General features: G+C 45.7%; 7 non-coding genes across 7 annotated transcripts; 3 read left to right on the top strand and 4 right to left on the bottom strand.

Moving 5' to 3' along the window:
- Window positions 1–3,101: 3,101 nt before the first annotated feature.
- TRNAT-UGU (transfer RNA threonine (anticodon UGU)) lies at window positions 3,102–3,173 on the top strand. Its single transcript has one exon. It is a non-coding gene; the product is annotated as a tRNA-Thr (tRNA).
- A 1,058-nt stretch (window positions 3,174–4,231) lies between these two features.
- TRNAR-UCG (transfer RNA arginine (anticodon UCG)) lies at window positions 4,232–4,304 on the bottom strand. The gene has a single exon. It is a non-coding gene; the product is annotated as a tRNA-Arg (tRNA).
- Window positions 4,305–5,051: 747 nt separating this feature from the next.
- Window positions 5,052–5,124, bottom strand: TRNAR-UCG (transfer RNA arginine (anticodon UCG)). Its single transcript has one exon. It is a non-coding gene; the product is annotated as a tRNA-Arg (tRNA).
- A 1,687-nt stretch (window positions 5,125–6,811) lies between these two features.
- TRNAT-CGU (transfer RNA threonine (anticodon CGU)) lies at window positions 6,812–6,883 on the top strand. The gene has a single exon. It is a non-coding gene; the product is annotated as a tRNA-Thr (tRNA).
- Window positions 6,884–7,342: 459 nt separating this feature from the next.
- On the bottom strand, window positions 7,343–7,415 carry TRNAR-UCG (transfer RNA arginine (anticodon UCG)). The gene has a single exon. It is a non-coding gene; the product is annotated as a tRNA-Arg (tRNA).
- Window positions 7,416–15,542: 8,127 nt separating this feature from the next.
- On the top strand, window positions 15,543–15,614 carry TRNAT-AGU (transfer RNA threonine (anticodon AGU)). Its single transcript has one exon. It is a non-coding gene; the product is annotated as a tRNA-Thr (tRNA).
- A 1,092-nt stretch (window positions 15,615–16,706) lies between these two features.
- Window positions 16,707–16,779, bottom strand: TRNAQ-UUG (transfer RNA arginine (anticodon UCG)). The gene has a single exon. It is a non-coding gene; the product is annotated as a tRNA-Gln (tRNA).
- Between the last annotated feature and the right edge of the window lie 1,011 nt (window positions 16,780–17,790).

The raw sequence follows: 17,790 nt of genomic DNA, 5'->3' as shown, positions 1-17,790 counted from the left end.
CTAGCTCAGCGAAAGTTTGCGGACGCGACGCAAAGCACAAGTATGATCGGTAAGGTGGAGAAATACCTTCTACAATAGCCTGAACAATTTGATCTTCAGGAAAATGAAGAGCAAACACCCTGGTATAGAACTTAATATCTTGGATGAAATCTGCCAAGTTTTCATCCAACCGCTGTACCCGATAATAGTACTTCTGAATAAGTGAGGACCTTGCCCTAGCCGGAATGAAGTTGGCTAGCAAGTGGGCGTGGAAGTCTTCAATAGATGATTGTTCAGCAATGGCTCTTACTATTTTGTCTGAGAGAACACCAATTGCATAGGGATAGATGATTTGCAAAATCTGACAAGCAGAAAGAGAAAAAACGAGGGCATGATCCTGAAACTCAACTAAAAACCTTAAGAATGAAATTCCGTCACTTGTAGAGTTAACCGAAAACTTAGAAATACCTCTAAGCAACATAGCTAATGGATGGGGAAACTGCTGAAACCCGGAGACGTAGTAGGAAGGGGCCTAAGTGGCGGAGAAGCAGATTCGGAAGGAGCATTATTTAACACAAAGGGTGGAATGGACTTGCGACGATCTGACATAGTTTCTGATGGGGCAGATGTACGTTGGGTAGTCGCCTCAGTACTACTTCCTTCCTCTTTCGAGGAATCCTCCCCACTAATAATATTTACTATCATAGGTTGGTCGACTTTAGGGATGGCAGGTCCAGATAACAACTGACTAACTTTACTAGACATTTGGGACATGTTTTCAGCAAGGGCACTCGCTTCCTTACCCTGAAGGTCATTTAACTTTAGAGACAATAGATCACACACCCTATTATAAAAGTGGTACAACCTAGCCTGTACTATTTTGAGTTGATTAGGTGATGGATCATTTTCTTCAAAAAAACTAACTACAGATGCTAGCTCAGTAGTATTATCATTGATCGTGGAGAGAGCGTCGTCAATCTCTTTCTCTCCCAAAGTCGGGATGGTAATAGGCAAATCAAGGGAATCTTTTAGCTTATTGGAGTCGACTGCAACCGTGCCTCCAGATTGAACATTTCTGAGAGATAGTTCATAAATTAATTCTTCTTTACGCAAATAGAAAGGATAAAGAACCTCGCGAGGGCCGGACATGATGACAGAACAATTTGGAAAAAGAAGAGAAAATAAAAAATCTCAGCAACTGAGAAAATTATTAGAGTTCGAAAGCAAAGCAATGTTTAGCCGTCAAAAGCGGCTAAATTGAGACCCATTCAACTACGCTCTGCTACCACTTGTTACGGAGTATTGTGGATGTGCAGAGGTGAAAGAAGGTGCTGGGATGAACAGGTCTCAATCTACGAAATTAAAGTTAATTTAAAATTTAACAAGGATATATTTTATTTGCAAAATCAAGAAATAACAAGAATGGCAGGTACAGAGTAGCAAAGCAACAAATCGAGAATGTACAATTACAGTGTTACAGGATTTGGGCTCCGAGAGCCTGACACATAATTCTTGAGCAATGAGTCCAACTTTACTTATATACAAGGTTCAACAAAGGGGCAGAAAACCCCAATCATGCCTAGGAGCACTTGCTCCCCTTTACACGGTAAAGCCTCCTCGAGGCATACAGCAACCAAATTTCAAGAAAGAGCAACTCGCTCTCAAAGTTCAAGCCTATCAAAGGCCACACCAAACTCTACTTTCAAGCTGTCCTCCCAGTACACTAAAACAGGGGTAAAAATACCCAACCTACTGAGGCCTATTAAGTACAGAAACAGGTCAATTACATGGCCTCCAAAATACCAACTTGAGAGGAGGCGAAACTGCACTCCTAATACATTTCATTAAAACCTAATTTGGCCCTAGGCCACTTATGCAGGGGCTAATCCCATTCTACGGAGGTGACACGATAGAAAACTTTATGACATTACGAATAGAAGGGAAACAGTTATGAAAACGTAGTCACCTCAAAACAACCAGAGGGGGAGCTCGAGAGGGTTAGGCACTCTCTATCCCAATTTGTAGTTTAATAAGACAGAATTTAAATCAAGAGTCTTTTACATTTTAGGGGAAGGTTACATGGAAACGGTTTCGAACCCGCCCCGAGAGTTAAACTGCTGAGCTAGCAAGAAGAGAAGTTATTAAAAGGCCATTACCTGATGGTAGAACTGCTGCCCGAAGAAAGAGGCGCTTCCCGCCCCCTGCTATGTACTTTACACACTGATAGATGTTACTGAAGTGGCGCGGAGACACGAAAATCAGCAGTTTATATACCCTCGTGGAAAGTTCGAGGCGTTTCAGGAATGAGAACACCCGCCCACAAGCCTTTTATTGGATAATGGCAAAAACTACTACACTAAACGAAGAAGAAACACCTTATTGGTGGAAAATTAATTACAGAAATTCCTTATTGGTCAAATTCAAAACTGGCAGAAAGAAAGGGTTAATATTGCCAACTTAAACAAAGACTGAAAGACATTTAACAAAGAACAAACTTATGAACCTAATATTTTTCCAAAAACACAGTTCTTTCACTTCGCAATAGGGTGCACAATTGTAGTTCTTCAGTAGTGTCCTCTAGAAGAGAATGTTCACACTTCTTACTACAGGCAAAACAAAAATACATCGAAAACGACCCAGTTCAGAAACTTAAAAATTTACAAGTAGGGACATCTTCTGAGAAACTTGAGAATTAACACTGTAGATCAAGTTCAGGCTTCCTTCAGTAGAGGAGTTTCAACTGGCGCAAGGTATGAATTAACGGCGTGGAGGTGTACCACCCGGTACAATCACAATATGAAGATAAAGTTGCAATTCAAGAGGACAAACTGGGTACAAATATTCATTTATAGGAAGGGGAGTTAGGGATTGGAATAACTTGCCAAGGGAGATGTTCAATAAATTTCCAATTTCTATGAAATTATTTAGGAAAAGGCTAGGAAAGCAACAGATAGGGAATCTGCCACCTGGGCGACTGCCCTAAATGCAGATCAGTATTGATTGATTGATTGATTGATTGATACCACAATCAACTGATAGGGACGTTTGATCGCGAGGCAGCAATAGCGATTACACGGAAAGTTGTGATATGTTTTCTGTATAGAAAATAGCAAGCTCAGCACGCCTCCTTAGCTCAGTGGCAGAGCACTGCTCTTGTAAACCAGGGGTCGTGAGTTCAATCCTCACAGGAGGCAGGTAAGTAGGTCTTTTTTAAATTACTAACCTGCTAAATACTCGCCTAATACAATAACACTCATTTACCATTTTTAGATCAGTTTAAAATTCTCGGCATGTCTACAGAGGGAACATAAATATATGGATGCATTCTTCTTCTATTTTTCTTTCTTAATCCATTTAGCGTCCAAGGTTGGACACAGTCCTTGAGCCGGTGGGGGTGGGAGTCCTCATTGAATCCGAGGGAAAAACCGACTCTGGATAGTACATGGATTAAAAATGTAGAAAGGAAGTTAATAGAGAAAATTAAGTATTAGTGGGTACCTGATCGTCAATAATCCTTTGAAAACTTACTTAATTTGATGTCCAAACCAGCAAGGAGAGTGAGATGTGTACTTCATCATCATCATCATCATCTGTTACCCTCCAGGGTCGGCTTTTCCCTCGGACACAGCGAGGGATCCCACCTGTACCGCCTCAAGGGCAGTGTCCTGGAGCTTCAGACTCGTGGTCCGGGATACAACTGGGGAGAATGACCAGCACCTCGCCCAGGCGGCCTCACCGGCTATGCTGAACAGGAGCCTTGTGGAGGGATGGGAAGATTGGAAGGGATAGGCAAGGAAGAGGGAAGGAAGCGGCCGTGGCCTTATGTTAGGTACCATCCCGGCATTCGCCTGGAGGAGAAGTGGGAAACCACGGAAAACCACTTCCAGGATGGCTGAGGTGGGAATTGAACCCACCTCTACTCAGTTGACCTCCCGAGGCTGAGTGGACCCCGTTCCAGCTCTCATACCTCTTTTCAAATTTCGTGGCAGAGCCGGGAATCGAACCCGTGCCTCCGGGGGTGGCAGCTAATCAAGCTAACCAGATGTGTACTAAAAAACGTAAAATGTTAATTATGTATTCGGGAGTCAACTGAAATTACACACATCCCGTGAAAATTGGGAGATCATAATCGCAAGTAGCTATCGGCCTCGGAATACCAGTATTTATTAACACCCTTCTACTTCAGTACCTGACATTAAGCACTTTTTGTCTGAATCATTCTGATGGTATATATCCTGCTGTAAAAGATCGACGACCGTGACAGGACTCGAACCTGCAATCTTCGGATCCGAAGTCCGACGCCTTATCCATTAGGCCACACGGTCAGCCGTTGAACTTCGTCGCAAAATAGGGCACTCTGGTAGAATGGATATCTTTATCACTGAATCCGTGGGAAAAAACCAACCCTGTATGGTAAACGGATTAAGTAGAAGGAGAGAAAGGCAAGAGAGTAATATGATGTTAAAGTTGATATTCAAAAGGACAAATTGCGACAAATATTCCTTTATAGGCAGAGAATTTAGGGCCTGGAATAATTTACCAAAAGAGTTATTCACTAGATATCCCCATGCGTTTCAATAGTTATAACGTAAGACGATAGGCGACAGCACTAAATGATTGATTGATACTTTCTTAATCTGCTTACCCTCCAGGGTTGGTAATGAAATGTCGTATGGCTTTAGTGCTGGTATATCCCAGGACGGGTTGGGTTCGATAGGTGCAGGTCATTGTACTTGACCCCCATAGGCGACCTGCGTGTCGTGATGGGGATGAAATGATGATGAACACAACACATACACCCAGCCCCCGTGCCGTAGGAATGAACCAGTTAAGGTTAAAAGATTCAACCCAGCCGTAAAACGAACACGGGACCCTCTGAACCAAAGGCCAGTACGCTGACTGTTCAGCCAATGAGTCGGACCCCAGGGTTGGATATTCGCGCGAACTCAGGGAGGGATCCCACCTCTACCGCCTCAAGGACCATGTCCTACAGCGTGAGAGAGTACCTTACCCAGGCAGCCTCACCTGCTACGCAATTTTCAATGGTATATATCGTGATGATACAAAATGATCGACCGCGACAGGATTCGAACCTGCAATCTTCGGATCCGAAGTCCGACGCCTTATCCGTTAGGCCACACGGTCGGCTGTATGGGGAGCACTATGTGGTACTCTGTTAACGTGTATATTTCCGTGTTGAGGGCAATTTCGAATTAGCTTCTTTTTTTCCCGGCATCATTGTAACTGTCCGCCTGTGTGGTGTAGTGGTTAGCGTGATTAGCTGCCACCCCCGGAGGTCCGGGTTCGATTCCACGCTCTGCCACGAAATTTGAAAAGTGGTACGAGGGCTGGAACGGGGTCCACACAACCTCGGGTTCGAATCCCACCTCAGCCATCCTGGAAGCGGTTTTCTGTGGATTCCCACCCGTCCTGCAGGCAAATGCCGGGATGGAACCTAACTTAAGGCCACGGCCGCTTCCTTCCCTCTTCTTTGTCTATCCCTACCAATCTTTCCATCCCCCGCAATGCCCCTGTTCTGCATAGCAAGCGAGATACTGGTCATTCTCCCCCGTTGTATCCCTCGACTCAGTGTGTTACGCTCCAAGACACTGCCCTTGAGGCGATTGAGGTGGGATCAGTCGCTGAGTCCGTAGGAATAACTAACCATGGAGGGTAAACAGATTATAAAAGGAAGAAGGAAAGAAATCTTAATCATCTATTGAAAGTATCAGAAAATATTTGTATGGAAATCTAAGTAGTCCGCCTCTGTAGTGTAGTATTTAGTGTGATTAGCTGCTACCCTCGGAGGCACGGGTTCAATTCCTGGTTCTGCCCTGAATCTCGAACAGTGATTCGTTGGCTGGAACTGGGTCCAGTCAGCCTCGGGAGGTCCACTGAGAAGAGGGAGGTTCGATTCCCTCCTCAGCCGTCCTCGATGTGATTTTCCGAGGTTTCTCACTTCTTTGCCATTCAAATGCCGAGGTGGCGCCTAACTTAAGGCCACGCCCTCTTCCTTGCCTATCCCTTCCAATCTTCCCATTCTCTACAAGGCCCCTGTTCTGTTTGGTGGAGCAGGTGTGTCCACCTGGGAGAGGTACTTCTCCTCTTCCCCTGTTTTATAACCCGATCTAAAGTCGACACTCCTGGTCACTGTCCTTGAGTTGGTAGATGTAGGATCCTTCTCTGAGTCCGAGAGAAAACAACCGTGGAGGGAAACGGATTAAGAAAGACAGAATTAATATTTCTCGACTACCATATGATACTGTTGGATCAGAAGGTGACCTGTGATGGGACATTTATCAGTTGTCTCGTACTACCAGTGCATACGGTTGTAGTATTTCAAAAAAAGTTCAATATTTTTTATATTAAAGGTAGAGATCCTGCGATAAGTTTCAAGGAATAAATATTTAATGATGTCCGCTTATGTGGTGTGGTGGTTAGTGTGATTAGCTGCCACCCCCGCAGGCCGGCTCTGCCACGAATTTTGAAAAGTCGCACGAGGGCTGGAACGGGGTCCACTCAGCCACGGGAGATCAACTGATTACAGGTGGGTTCGGTTTTTTCCAAATTACGTGGCAGAACCGGGAATCGAACCCGGGCCTCCGGTGGTAGCAGCTAATCACACTAACCAGTACATCGTTAAGATTCATATAGAGGCCATGCCGTACTTTATCGGATATTAATGTAGCATGATAACTCATTTTGTGAGGTTATTTTTACTTCATACATCCTACCACAATCAACTGATAAGGACGTTGATCGCTAGACAGCAATAGCTATTACATGGAAAGTTGTGATATGTTTTTTGTATAGAAAACAGCGAAGTCAGCACGCCTCTTTAGCTCAGTGGCAGAGCACTGGTCTCGTAAACCGGGGGTCGTGAGTTCAATCCTCACAGGAGGCAGGCAGTTTGTTCCGTTTTAAAAAACTCCCCTGCTAAATACTCGCCTAATATAATTACACTCATTTAACATTTTTAGGTCAGCTGAAAATTCTCGGCATGTCAGTAGAGGAAACATAAATATATGGATGCAGTTTTCTTTTATTTATCTTTCTTAATACATTTACCGTCCAAGGTTGGACACAGTCCTTGAGCCGGTAGGGGTGGGAGTCCTCACTGAATCCGAGGAAAAGACCAACTCTGGATAGTAAATGGATTAGGAATGTAGAGAGGAAGTAATATAGTAGGAAAGAAATAGAGAAAAGTAATTTATTAGTGGGTACCTGATCGTCAATAATCCTTTGAAAACTTACTTAATTTAATGTCCAAACCTGCAAAGAGAGTGAGAAGAGTACTTATTAATATGAAAGCACTTTTTGTCTGAATCATCCTGACGGTATATATCCAGTTATAAATGATCTATGACCGTGACAGGACTCGAACCTTAAATCTTCGGATCCGAAGTCCGACGCCTTATCCATTAGGCCACACGGTCCCCTGTCGAAGTTTGTCGCAAAATAGGGCACTCCGGTAGAATGGGTATGTTCATCACTGAATCCGTGGGAAAAACCAACCCTGGATCGTAAACGGTTTAAGTAGAAGGAGAGAAAGGCATGATAGCAAATATGAGGTTAAAGTTGATATTCAAAAGGACAAATTGCGACAAATATTCGTTGATAGGAAGAGAATTTAGGGCCTGGAATAATTTACCAAAAGAGTTGTTCAGTAAATTTCCCCATTCGTATCAATAGTTATAACGTAAGACCATAGGTAAGGAATCAGTCACTTAGGCGACAGCACTAAAGGCACAACAGGGATAATGGATTGGTTGATACTTTCTTAATCTGCTTACCATCCAGGGTTGGTAATGAAATGTCGTATGGCTTTTAGTGCCGGGATATCCCAGGACGGGTTGGGGTCGCCAGGTGCATGTCATTGTACTTGACTCCCGTAGGCGACCTGCGTGTCGTGATGGGGATTTGATGATGATGAACACAACACATACACCCAGCCCCCGTGCCGTAGGAATGAACCAGATAAGATTAAAATCCCCAACCCAGCCGTGAATCGAACCCGGGACCCTCTCAACCAAAGGCCAGTACGCTGACCGTTCAGCCAACGAGCCGGACTCCAGGTTTGGTTATTCCCGCGTACTCAGAGAGGGATCCCACCTCTACTGCCTCAAGGACCGTGTCCTAGAGCGTGGGAGATTACCTTACGCAGACAGCCTCACCTGCTACGCTATGCTCAATGCTCTATATTGCACCCGACAGGGACATGATCCAAGGACCTTTGGTCAATACTGATCCTTGAAATTATGGACGCAAAGTTAGTTAAGGAAAGGGAGACCGAAATTAAGTAATATCCGCATCATTAAGACAGATAAATTGAGTATTTTAGTGTTATTTTACAGGATTTCTTTGTTTGCGACCTATTGCGCAACACATTTCTTCATGCAGCGGGGGCCAGCAGCGGAAGGCAAGCCCGTCTCGACACAGGAGGGTCTACGATTGGGGATTCGCCGTGATGTAACTCGAGAGAAGACATCCCTTCCTCAAGACTCAGAGAATTAGGGAAAACAAACTTTTTCGAAACGAAATATGGGAGCCGTCTTTAATTCAGACGAGCCAACTTAATTATCTATGATGTAAAAGTTAATAAAATTTGAATTCTGGAGCCGTTTCCTGATTTAAAAGAAATAAATATAACTGGGTCATTTATTTTGAGTCTCTAATGTCCTCTTACTTGTCAACTTTTGGAGGGAGAAAGAATACCATGTTATTTCTGCGTGAAAAATTACAGAGGGCCAGCTGGTTATCGTCAGCACATCCTCGAAACGGAAGTTCATCCTCTCGTGGTAGGGGGAGCCGGACAGACTTTAATTACTTACAGAAGATCCTACGAAGAATAATCGTACGGATATGTCTCAATCACATCAGGTGAATACTGGTCACCTGATAGTCGTACTATTAAACCTATAATGTGTCGTGGATAGGCCATATACAGATTTGGGGAGAGGGAAAGTGTCTCCTTGTAAAAACCACTGCCGAGGGCGCAGCCTCTCATTCTGGACTCTCAGCTTGCCGACGGCGGAGTTATGTTTTGCTAAGCTGCTATTAGTTCTTTGTTCAAGAGAATTTAACTTCAATTTCAAGTGAAAGAGTAGAATTCGCATAAATAGTGTATAGATTTGTTCTCCGTGACGCCAGTGTTAACTTTTTATAAAACCGTGATATGTCGCGAACATTCAGTGCGGAAAGTAGTATTATTATTATTACTATAGCAGGATAGTGTTGGGTAGCGAAAAAAGATATAGGGGCTGAGAGATAAACGGAATTTGGTACTGAACGGCGGACTATGTAGTAGTATCCGAAATCGTGACCGGACGTTCACGCTGAACGCTATTAACCAGAGTGTGAAATTGAACAGTGACGTGTTGGTGCACAGGATTACAGCCAGCGGCTCCACCAGCAAGGAGCTATGGACCCCCAGCCTGAAGGTGGAATAGAACTGCAAGTGATCACCGCGGTGCCCATGGATCAACATTAAACCCAGGATGGATCTCCTGAGTTGACGAAGGTGTCATCAAGTGATAGAGATGAGTATGAATCATATTATCTGGCCTGATTATAGGGGATGGGAAAGGTTTATCATAAGCTGTCGCTATAAAGGTTAGGGATGTAATTTCATTTGAATATGAAGTGCCATAATGGGCACGTAGTTGTTAATTCCTATTTCATGTAGTCAGCAACAGGTCTGAGTGATTAATTGTAAATAATTTAATAACTGTAATATGTTATTCTTGCATGTTGTAGAGATTTATTCATTTATTTTATCTTGGGCAACCTTTGGTCGATTATTGCGTCGGTAGACCAGTAGTAATGAGTCTAGGGTAATTCCAGCTATATTGTAGTTAGTCTAATATTGATAAGTGCATGACTGGTAAAGGGGTAAGTAATATGTTACGTGAAGGCACAGAGCTACGAGAATTATCGACAGAACTGATACCCCAAGGCCTCCCCTGAAATATTTAGATAGGGAGTGTTATAATTTACGTTGCATTATTTGATTAAATCCCTCAGGATTCAATTACAATTCGAGTGTGAGATAAATATCGTGTGAATATTGAATTGATTATTGTATTGCCGTGTGACGATAAAGTAACCAAGTGCTAATCATCAATTAATTAGAAGTGGTTTTTTCTTGCTAGTTGCTTTACGTCGCTCCGACACAGATAAGTCTTATGGCGACGATGGGACAGGAAAGGGCTAGGTGTTGGAGGGAAGCGACGTGGCTTTAATTAAGGAACAGCCCCAGCATTTGCCTGGTGTGAAAAAGGGAAACCACGGAAAACCATTTTCAGGATTGTCGTGACCACGTCTGGCTATGTCGAAATTCTTCTTTCCACACCAAACTGACACTCTACATAATTTAATATTCCCATATATCTGCATTTTATAAAAAATCAAATCATGAAAACGAGGGCCCCTATCATCCGGGTACAATTCCAAGGTAATCACTTACTTACATGTTATAACTAGCTCACGTCCGCCTCTATGGTGTAATGATTAGTGTGACTAGTTGCCACCTCAGGAGGTCTGAGTTCGATTCCCAAGACTGCCACGAAATTTGTAACGTGGCTCGAGGCCTGGAACGGGGCACAGTCAGCCTCGGAAAGTCAACTGAGTAGAAGGGTATCGATTCCCGCCACAGCCATCCTCGAAGTGATTTTCGGTGGTTTCCACTAGTTTTCCTCTCAAATGCCGTGGTGGCGCCTGACTTAAGGCCACGGCCCATTCCTTGCTTATCCCTTCGAAACTTCCCATTCTCTACAAGGCCCCTGTTCTGTTTAGCGGAGCAGGTGTATCCGCCTGGGAGAGGTACTTCTCATCTTCCCCAGTTTTATAACCCGATCCAAAGTCGACACTCCAGGTCACTGTCCTTGAGTTGGTAGAGGTAGGATCCTTCTCTGAGTCCGAGAGAAAAACCAACCGTGGAGGTAAACGGATTAAGAAAGACAGAATTAATATTTCTCGACGACCATATGATACTACTGGATCAGAAGATGACTTGTGATGGGACATTTATAAGTTGTCTCGTACCACCAGTGCATATGGTTGTAGTATTTAAAAAATATCAATATTGATTTCAATAAATGTACAGATCCTGTGGTAAGTTTCTAGGAATAAACATTTACTGATGTCCGCCTATGTGGTGCAGTGGTTAGTGTGATTACCTGCCACCCGCGCAGGCCGGCTCTGCCACGGAATTTGAAAAGAGGCACGAGGGCTGGAACCGGGTCCACTCAGCCACGGGAGGTCAACTGAATAGTGGTGGGTTCGATTCTTTTTTTTCAAATTACGTGACAGAACCGGGAATCGAACCCTTGCCTCCGGTGGTGGCAGCTAATCACTGTAACAAGTACAGCATTAAGATTCATATAGAGGTCATGCCTTACTTGATCAGATATTAATGTACCATGATAACTTATTTTGTGAGGTTATTTTTACCACATACATCTTACCACAATCAACTGATAAGGACGTTTGATCGCTAGGCAGCAATAGCGATTACACGGAAAGTTGTGAGATGTTTTCTGTATAGAAAACAGCGAACACAGCACGCCTCTCTAGCTCAGTGGCAGAGCACTGGTCTTGTTAACCAGGGGTCGTGAGTTCAATCCCCACAGGAGGCAGGCAATTTGTTCTGTTTTAAATTATTAACCTGCTAAATACTCGCCTAATATAACAGCACTCATTTAACATTTTTAGGTCAGTTGAAAATTCTCGGTCCGCCTCTGTGGTGTAGTGGTTAGCGTGATTAGCTGCCACCCCCGGAGGCCCGGGTTCGATTCCCGGCTCTGCCACGAAATTTGAAAAGTGGTACGAGGGCTGGAACGGGGTCCACTCAGCCTCGGGAGGTCAACTGAGTAGAGGTGGGTTCGATTCCCACCTCAGCCATCCTGGAAGTGGTTTTCCGTGGTTTCCCACTTCTCCTCCAGGCGAATGCCGGGATGGTACCTAACTTAAGGCCACGGCCGCTTCCTTCCCTCTTCCTTGCCTATCCCTTCCAATCTTCCCATCCCTCCACAAGGCCCCTGTTCAGCATAGCAGGTGAGGCCGCCTGGACGAGGTACTGGTCATACTACCCAGTTGTATCCCCCGACCAAGAGTCTGAAGCTCCAGGACACTGCCCTTGAGGCGGTAGAGGTGGGATCCCTCGCTAAGTCCGAGGGAAAAACCGAACCTGGAGGGTAAACAGATGATGATGATGATGAAGAAATAGAGTAAAATAAATTATTATGCCGCCTCTGTGGTGTAGTGGTTAGCGTGATTAGCTGCCACCCCCGGAGGTCCGGGTTCGATTCCCGGCTCTGCCACGAAATTTGAAAAGTGGTACGAGGGCTGGAACGGGGTCCACTCAGCCTCGGGAGGTCAACTGAGTAGAGGTGGGTTCGATTCCCACCTCAGCCATCCTCGAAGTGGTTTCCCACTTCACCTCCAGGCGAATGCCGGGATGGTACCTAACTTAAGGCCACGGCCGATTCCTTCCCTCATCCTTGCCTATCCCTTCCAATCTTCCCATCCCCCTACAAGGCCACTGTTCACCATAGCAGGTGAGGCCGCCTGGGCGAAGTACTGGTCATACTCCCCAGTTGTATCCCCCGACCAAGAGTCTGAAGCTCCAGGACACTGCCCTTGAGGCGGTAGAGGTGGGATCCCTCGCTGAGTCCGAGGGAAAAGCCGAACCTGGAGGGTAAACAGATGATGATGATGATGATGATGATGATGATAAATTTTTATGGGTACCTGATCGTCAATAATCCTTTGAAAACTTACTTAATTTAATGTCCAAACCAGCAAAGAGAATGAGAAGAGTACTTGTTAATGGGAAATGTTAATCATGTGTTCGGGAGTCAACTGAAATTAAACACATCCCGTGAAAATTGGTAGATCATAATCACAAGTAGCTATCGGCTTTGGAATACGAGTATTTATTAACACCCATCTACTTCAGTACCTGGCAATAAGCACTTTTTGTCTGAATCACTCTGACGGTATATATCCTGCTAATAAAATTCAACGACCACGACGGGACACGAACCTGCAATCTTCGGATCCGAAGTCCGACGCCTTATCCATTAGGCCACACGATCTTCTATTTTAATTAGTCGCAAAATAGGACACTTTGGTAGAACGGATATCTTTATCACTGAATCCGTGGGAAAAAACAACCCTGGATGGTAATCGGATTAAGAGAAAGAGAGAAAGGGCAAGATAGCTAAATGAAGTTGATATTCAAAAGGACAAATTGCTACAAATATTCGTTTATAGGAAGGGAATTTACCAAAAGTGTTGTTCAGTAAATTTCCAAATTCGTTTCAATAGTTATAACATAAGACGGTAGGTAAGGAATCAGTCACTTAGGCGACAGCACTAAATGCACAACAGGGATGAGGGATTGATTGATACTTTCTTAATCTGCTTACCCTCCAGGTTTGGTAATGAAATGTCGTTTGGCTTTTAGTGCCGGGATATCCCAGGAAGGCTTCGGCTCGCCAGGGGCAGGGCATTCTACTTGACCCCTTAGGCGATCTGCGTGTCGTGATGGGGATGAAATGATGATGAACACAACACATACACCCAGCCCCCGTGCCGCAGGAATGAACCAGTTAAGGTTAAAATCCCTAACCCAGCCGTGAATCGAACCCGGGACCCTATGAACCAAAGGCCAGTACGCTGACCATTCAGGCAACGAGTCGGACTCCAAGGTTGGTAATTCCCGCGAACTCAGGGAGTGATCCCACCTCGACTTCCTCAAGGACCGTGTCAAACAGAGTGAGAGAGTACATTACCCGGGCAGCCTCACCTGCTACGCTATGCTCAATGGTATATATCGTGATGATACAAAATGATCGACCGCGACAGGTTTCGAACCTGCAATCTTCGGACCGGAATTCCGACGCCTTATCCGTTAGCCCACACGGTCGGCTATATTCGGAGCGCTATGTGGTACTCTGTTAACGTGTATATTTCCGTGTTGAGGGCAATTTCGAATTAACTTCTTCTTTTCCCGGCATCATAGTAACTATGGCAACCATTGTTGGCCATACTAGATCATAGTGCCATCTATAGGATGCTATAACATGTTATAACTAGCTCACGTACGGCTCTATGGTGTAATGATTAGTGTGACTTGTTGCCACATCAGGAGGTTCGAGTTCGATTCCCAGGTCTGCCACGAAATTTGAAACGTGGCTCGAGGGCTTTAAAGGGGTACACTTAGCCTCGGAAAGTCAACTGAGTAGAGGTGGGTTCAAATCCCACCTCAGCCATTCTGGAAGCGATTTTCTGTGGATTCCCACTCCTCCTGCAGGCTAATGCCGGGATGGAACCTAACTTAAGGCCACGGCCGCTTCCTTCCCTCTTCCTTGTCTATCCCTACCAATCTTCCCATCCCCCGCAAGGCCCCTGTTCAGCATAACAAGCGAGGTACTGGTCATTCTCCCCAGTAGTATCTCTCGACCCAATGTCTTACGCTCCAGGACACTGCCCTTGAGGCGATAGAGGTGGGATCCATCGCTGAGTCCGTGGGAATAACTAAGGATGGAGGATAAACAGATTAAGAAAGGAAGAAGGAAAGAAAACTTAATGATCATCTATTGAAAGTATCAGAAAATATTTGTATGGAAATCTAAGTAGTCCGCCTCTGTAGTGTAGTGGTTAGTGTGATTAGCTGCTACCCCCGCAGGCCGGCTCTGCCACGAAATTTGGAAAGTGGCACGAGGGCTGGAACGAGGTCCACTCAGTCACGGGAGGTCAACTGATTAGAGGTTGGTTCGATTCTTTTTTCTCAAATTAAGTGGTAGGACCGGGAATCGAACCCGGGCCTCTAGTGGTGGCAGCTAATCACACTTACCACAACATCATTAAGATTCATATAGATGTCACGCCTTACTTTATCAGATATTAATGTACCATGCTAACTCATTTTGTGAGGTTAATTTTACCTCATGTCCGCCTTTGTGGTGTAGTGGTTAGCGTGATTAGCTGCCACCCCCGGAGGTCCGGGTTCGATTCCCGGCTCTGCCACGAAATTTGAAAAGTGGTACGAGGGCTGGAACGGGGTCCACTCAGCCTCGGGAGGTCAACTGAGTAGAGGTGGGTTCGATTCCCACCTCAGCCATCCTGGAAGTGGTTTTCCGTGGTTTCCCACTTCTCCTCCAGGCGAATGCCGGGATGGTACCTCACTTAAGGCCACGGCCGCTTCCTTCCCTCCTCCTTGCCTATCCCTTCCATTCTTCCCATCCCTCCACAAGGCCCCTGTTCAGCATAGCAGGTGAGGCCGCCTGGGCGAGGTACTGGTCATACTCCCCAGTTGTATCCCCCGACCAAGAGTCTGAAGCTCCAGGACACTGCCCTTGAGGCGGTAGAGTTGGGATCCCTCGCTAAGTCCGGGGGAAAAACCGAATCTGGAGGGTAAACAGATGATGATGATGATGATGATGATGAATTTTACCTCATACATCTTACCACAATCAACTGATACCGTCGTTTGATCGCTAGACAGCAATAGCGATTACGTGGAACGTTAATATGTGTTTTCTGTATAGGTTCAGCACGCCTCTTTAGCTCAGTGGCGGGGCACTGGTCTAGTAAACCAGGGGTCGTGAGTTCAATCCTCACAGGAGGCAGACAATTCTTTTTGTTTTAAATTACTGACCTGCTAAATCATCATCATCATCAGCATCTGTTTACCCTCCAGGTTCGGTTTTTCCCTCGGACTTAGCGAGGGATCCCACCTCTACCGCCTCAAGGGCAGTGTCCTGGAGCTTCAGACTCTTGGTCGGGGATACAACTGGGGAGTATGACCAGTACCTCGTCCAGGCGGCCTCACCTGCTAAGCGGAACAGGGGCCTTGTGGAGGGATGGGAAGATTGGAAGGGATAGGCAAGGAAGAGGGAAGGAAGCGGCCGTGGCCTTAAGTTAGGTACCATCCCGGCATTCGCCTGGAGGAGAAGTGGGAAACCACGGAAAACCACTTCCAGGATGGCTGAGGTGGGAATCGAACCCACCTCTACTCAGTTGACCTCCCGAGGCTGAGTGGACCCCGTTCCAGCCCTCGTACCACTTTTCAAATTTCGTGGCAGAGCCGGGAATCGAACCCGGACCTCCGGGGGTGGCAGCTAATCATGCTAACCACTACACCACAGTGGCGGCGACCTGCTAAATACTCGCCTAATATAATAACACTCATTTACCATTTTTAGGTCATTTGAAAATTCTCGGCATGTCTACAGAGGAAACATAAATATATGGATGCATTCTTCTTCTATTTTTATTTCTTAATCCATTTACCGTCCAAGGTTGGACACAGTCCTTGAGCCGGTAGACGTGGGAGTCCTCACTGCATCCGAGGGAAAAACCAACCGAGGGAGTCAACTGAAATTAAACACATCCCGTGAAAATTGGTAGATCCTGACCGCAAGTAGCTATCGTCTTTGGAATATGAGTATTTATTAACACTCATCTACTTCAGTACCGCCTCGAACGCCACTCTCGGCAGCCCTGAAAATGGTTTTCTGTGGTTTCCCATTTTCACCCCAGGCAAATGTTGGGGCTGTACATTAAATATGCGCACGGCCGCTTCCTTTCACCCTTAGCACTTCCCTGTCCCATCGTCGCCATAAGATCTATCTGTGTCGGTGCGACGTAAAGCAACTAGCAAAAAACTTCAGTAGGCCTACCTGTCAATAAGCACTTTTTGTCTGAATCCTGCTAATGAACGACCGTGACAGGACTCGAACCTGCAATCTTCGGATCCAAAGTCCGACGCCTTATCCATTAGGCCACACGGCCTGCTGTTGAACGTCGTCGCATAACAGGTCACTCTGGTAGAATGGATATGTTTATCACTGAATCCGTGGGAACAACCAACCCTGGATCGTAAACGAATTAAGTAGGAGAGAAAGGCAAGGTAGCAGTATGAAGTAATATTCAAAAGGACAAATTGGGAAAATATTCCTTGATAATTTACCAAAAGAGTTGTTCAGTAAATTTCCCCATTCGTTTCTTCTTCTTCTTAATCTGTTTACCCTCCAGGGTCGGTTTTTCCCTCGGACTCAGCGAGGGATCCCACCTCTACCGCCCCAAGCGCAGTGTCCCGGAGTTTCAGAGTTTGGGTCGGGGATACAACTGGGGAGAATGATCAGTAACTCGCCCAGGCGGCCTCACCTGCTATGCTGAACAGGGGCCTTGTGGAGGGATGGGAAGATTGGATGGGATAGGCAAGGAATAGGGAAGGAAGCTGGCGTGGCCTTAAGTAAGGTACCATCCTGTCATTTGCCTGGAGGAGAAGTGGGAAACCACGGAAAACCACTTGCAGGATGGCTGAGGTGGGAATCGAACCCACCTCTACTCATTTGACCTCCCGATGCTGAGTGGATCCCGTTCCAGCCCTCGTACCACTTTTCAAATTTCGTGGCAGAGCCGGGAATCGCACCTGGACCTCTGGGGGTGGCAGCTCTTCACGCTAACCACTACACCACACAGGCGGACCCCATTCGTTTCAATAGTTATAACATAAGACGATAGGTAAGGAACCAGTCACTTAGGCGACAGCACTAAGTGCACAACAGGGATAATGGATTGATTGATACTTTCTTAATCTGCTTACCCTCCAGGGTTGGTAATGAAATGTCGTATGGCTTTTAGTGCCGGTATATCCCAGGACGGGTTGGCTCGCCAGGTGCAGGTCATTGTACTTGACTCCCGTAGGCGACCTGCGTGTCGTGATGGGGATGAAATGATGATGAACACAACACATACGCCCCCTTGCCGTAGGAATGAACCAGTTACGGTTAAAATCCC

Source organism: Anabrus simplex, chromosome 11 (assembly GCF_040414725.1).
Source record: "Anabrus simplex isolate iqAnaSimp1 chromosome 11, ASM4041472v1, whole genome shotgun sequence".
NCBI lineage: Eukaryota > Metazoa > Arthropoda > Insecta > Orthoptera > Tettigoniidae > Anabrus > Anabrus simplex.
Note: the sequence above shows the minus strand (reverse complement) of the source record. Positions and strands in the feature narration are given on the sequence as shown.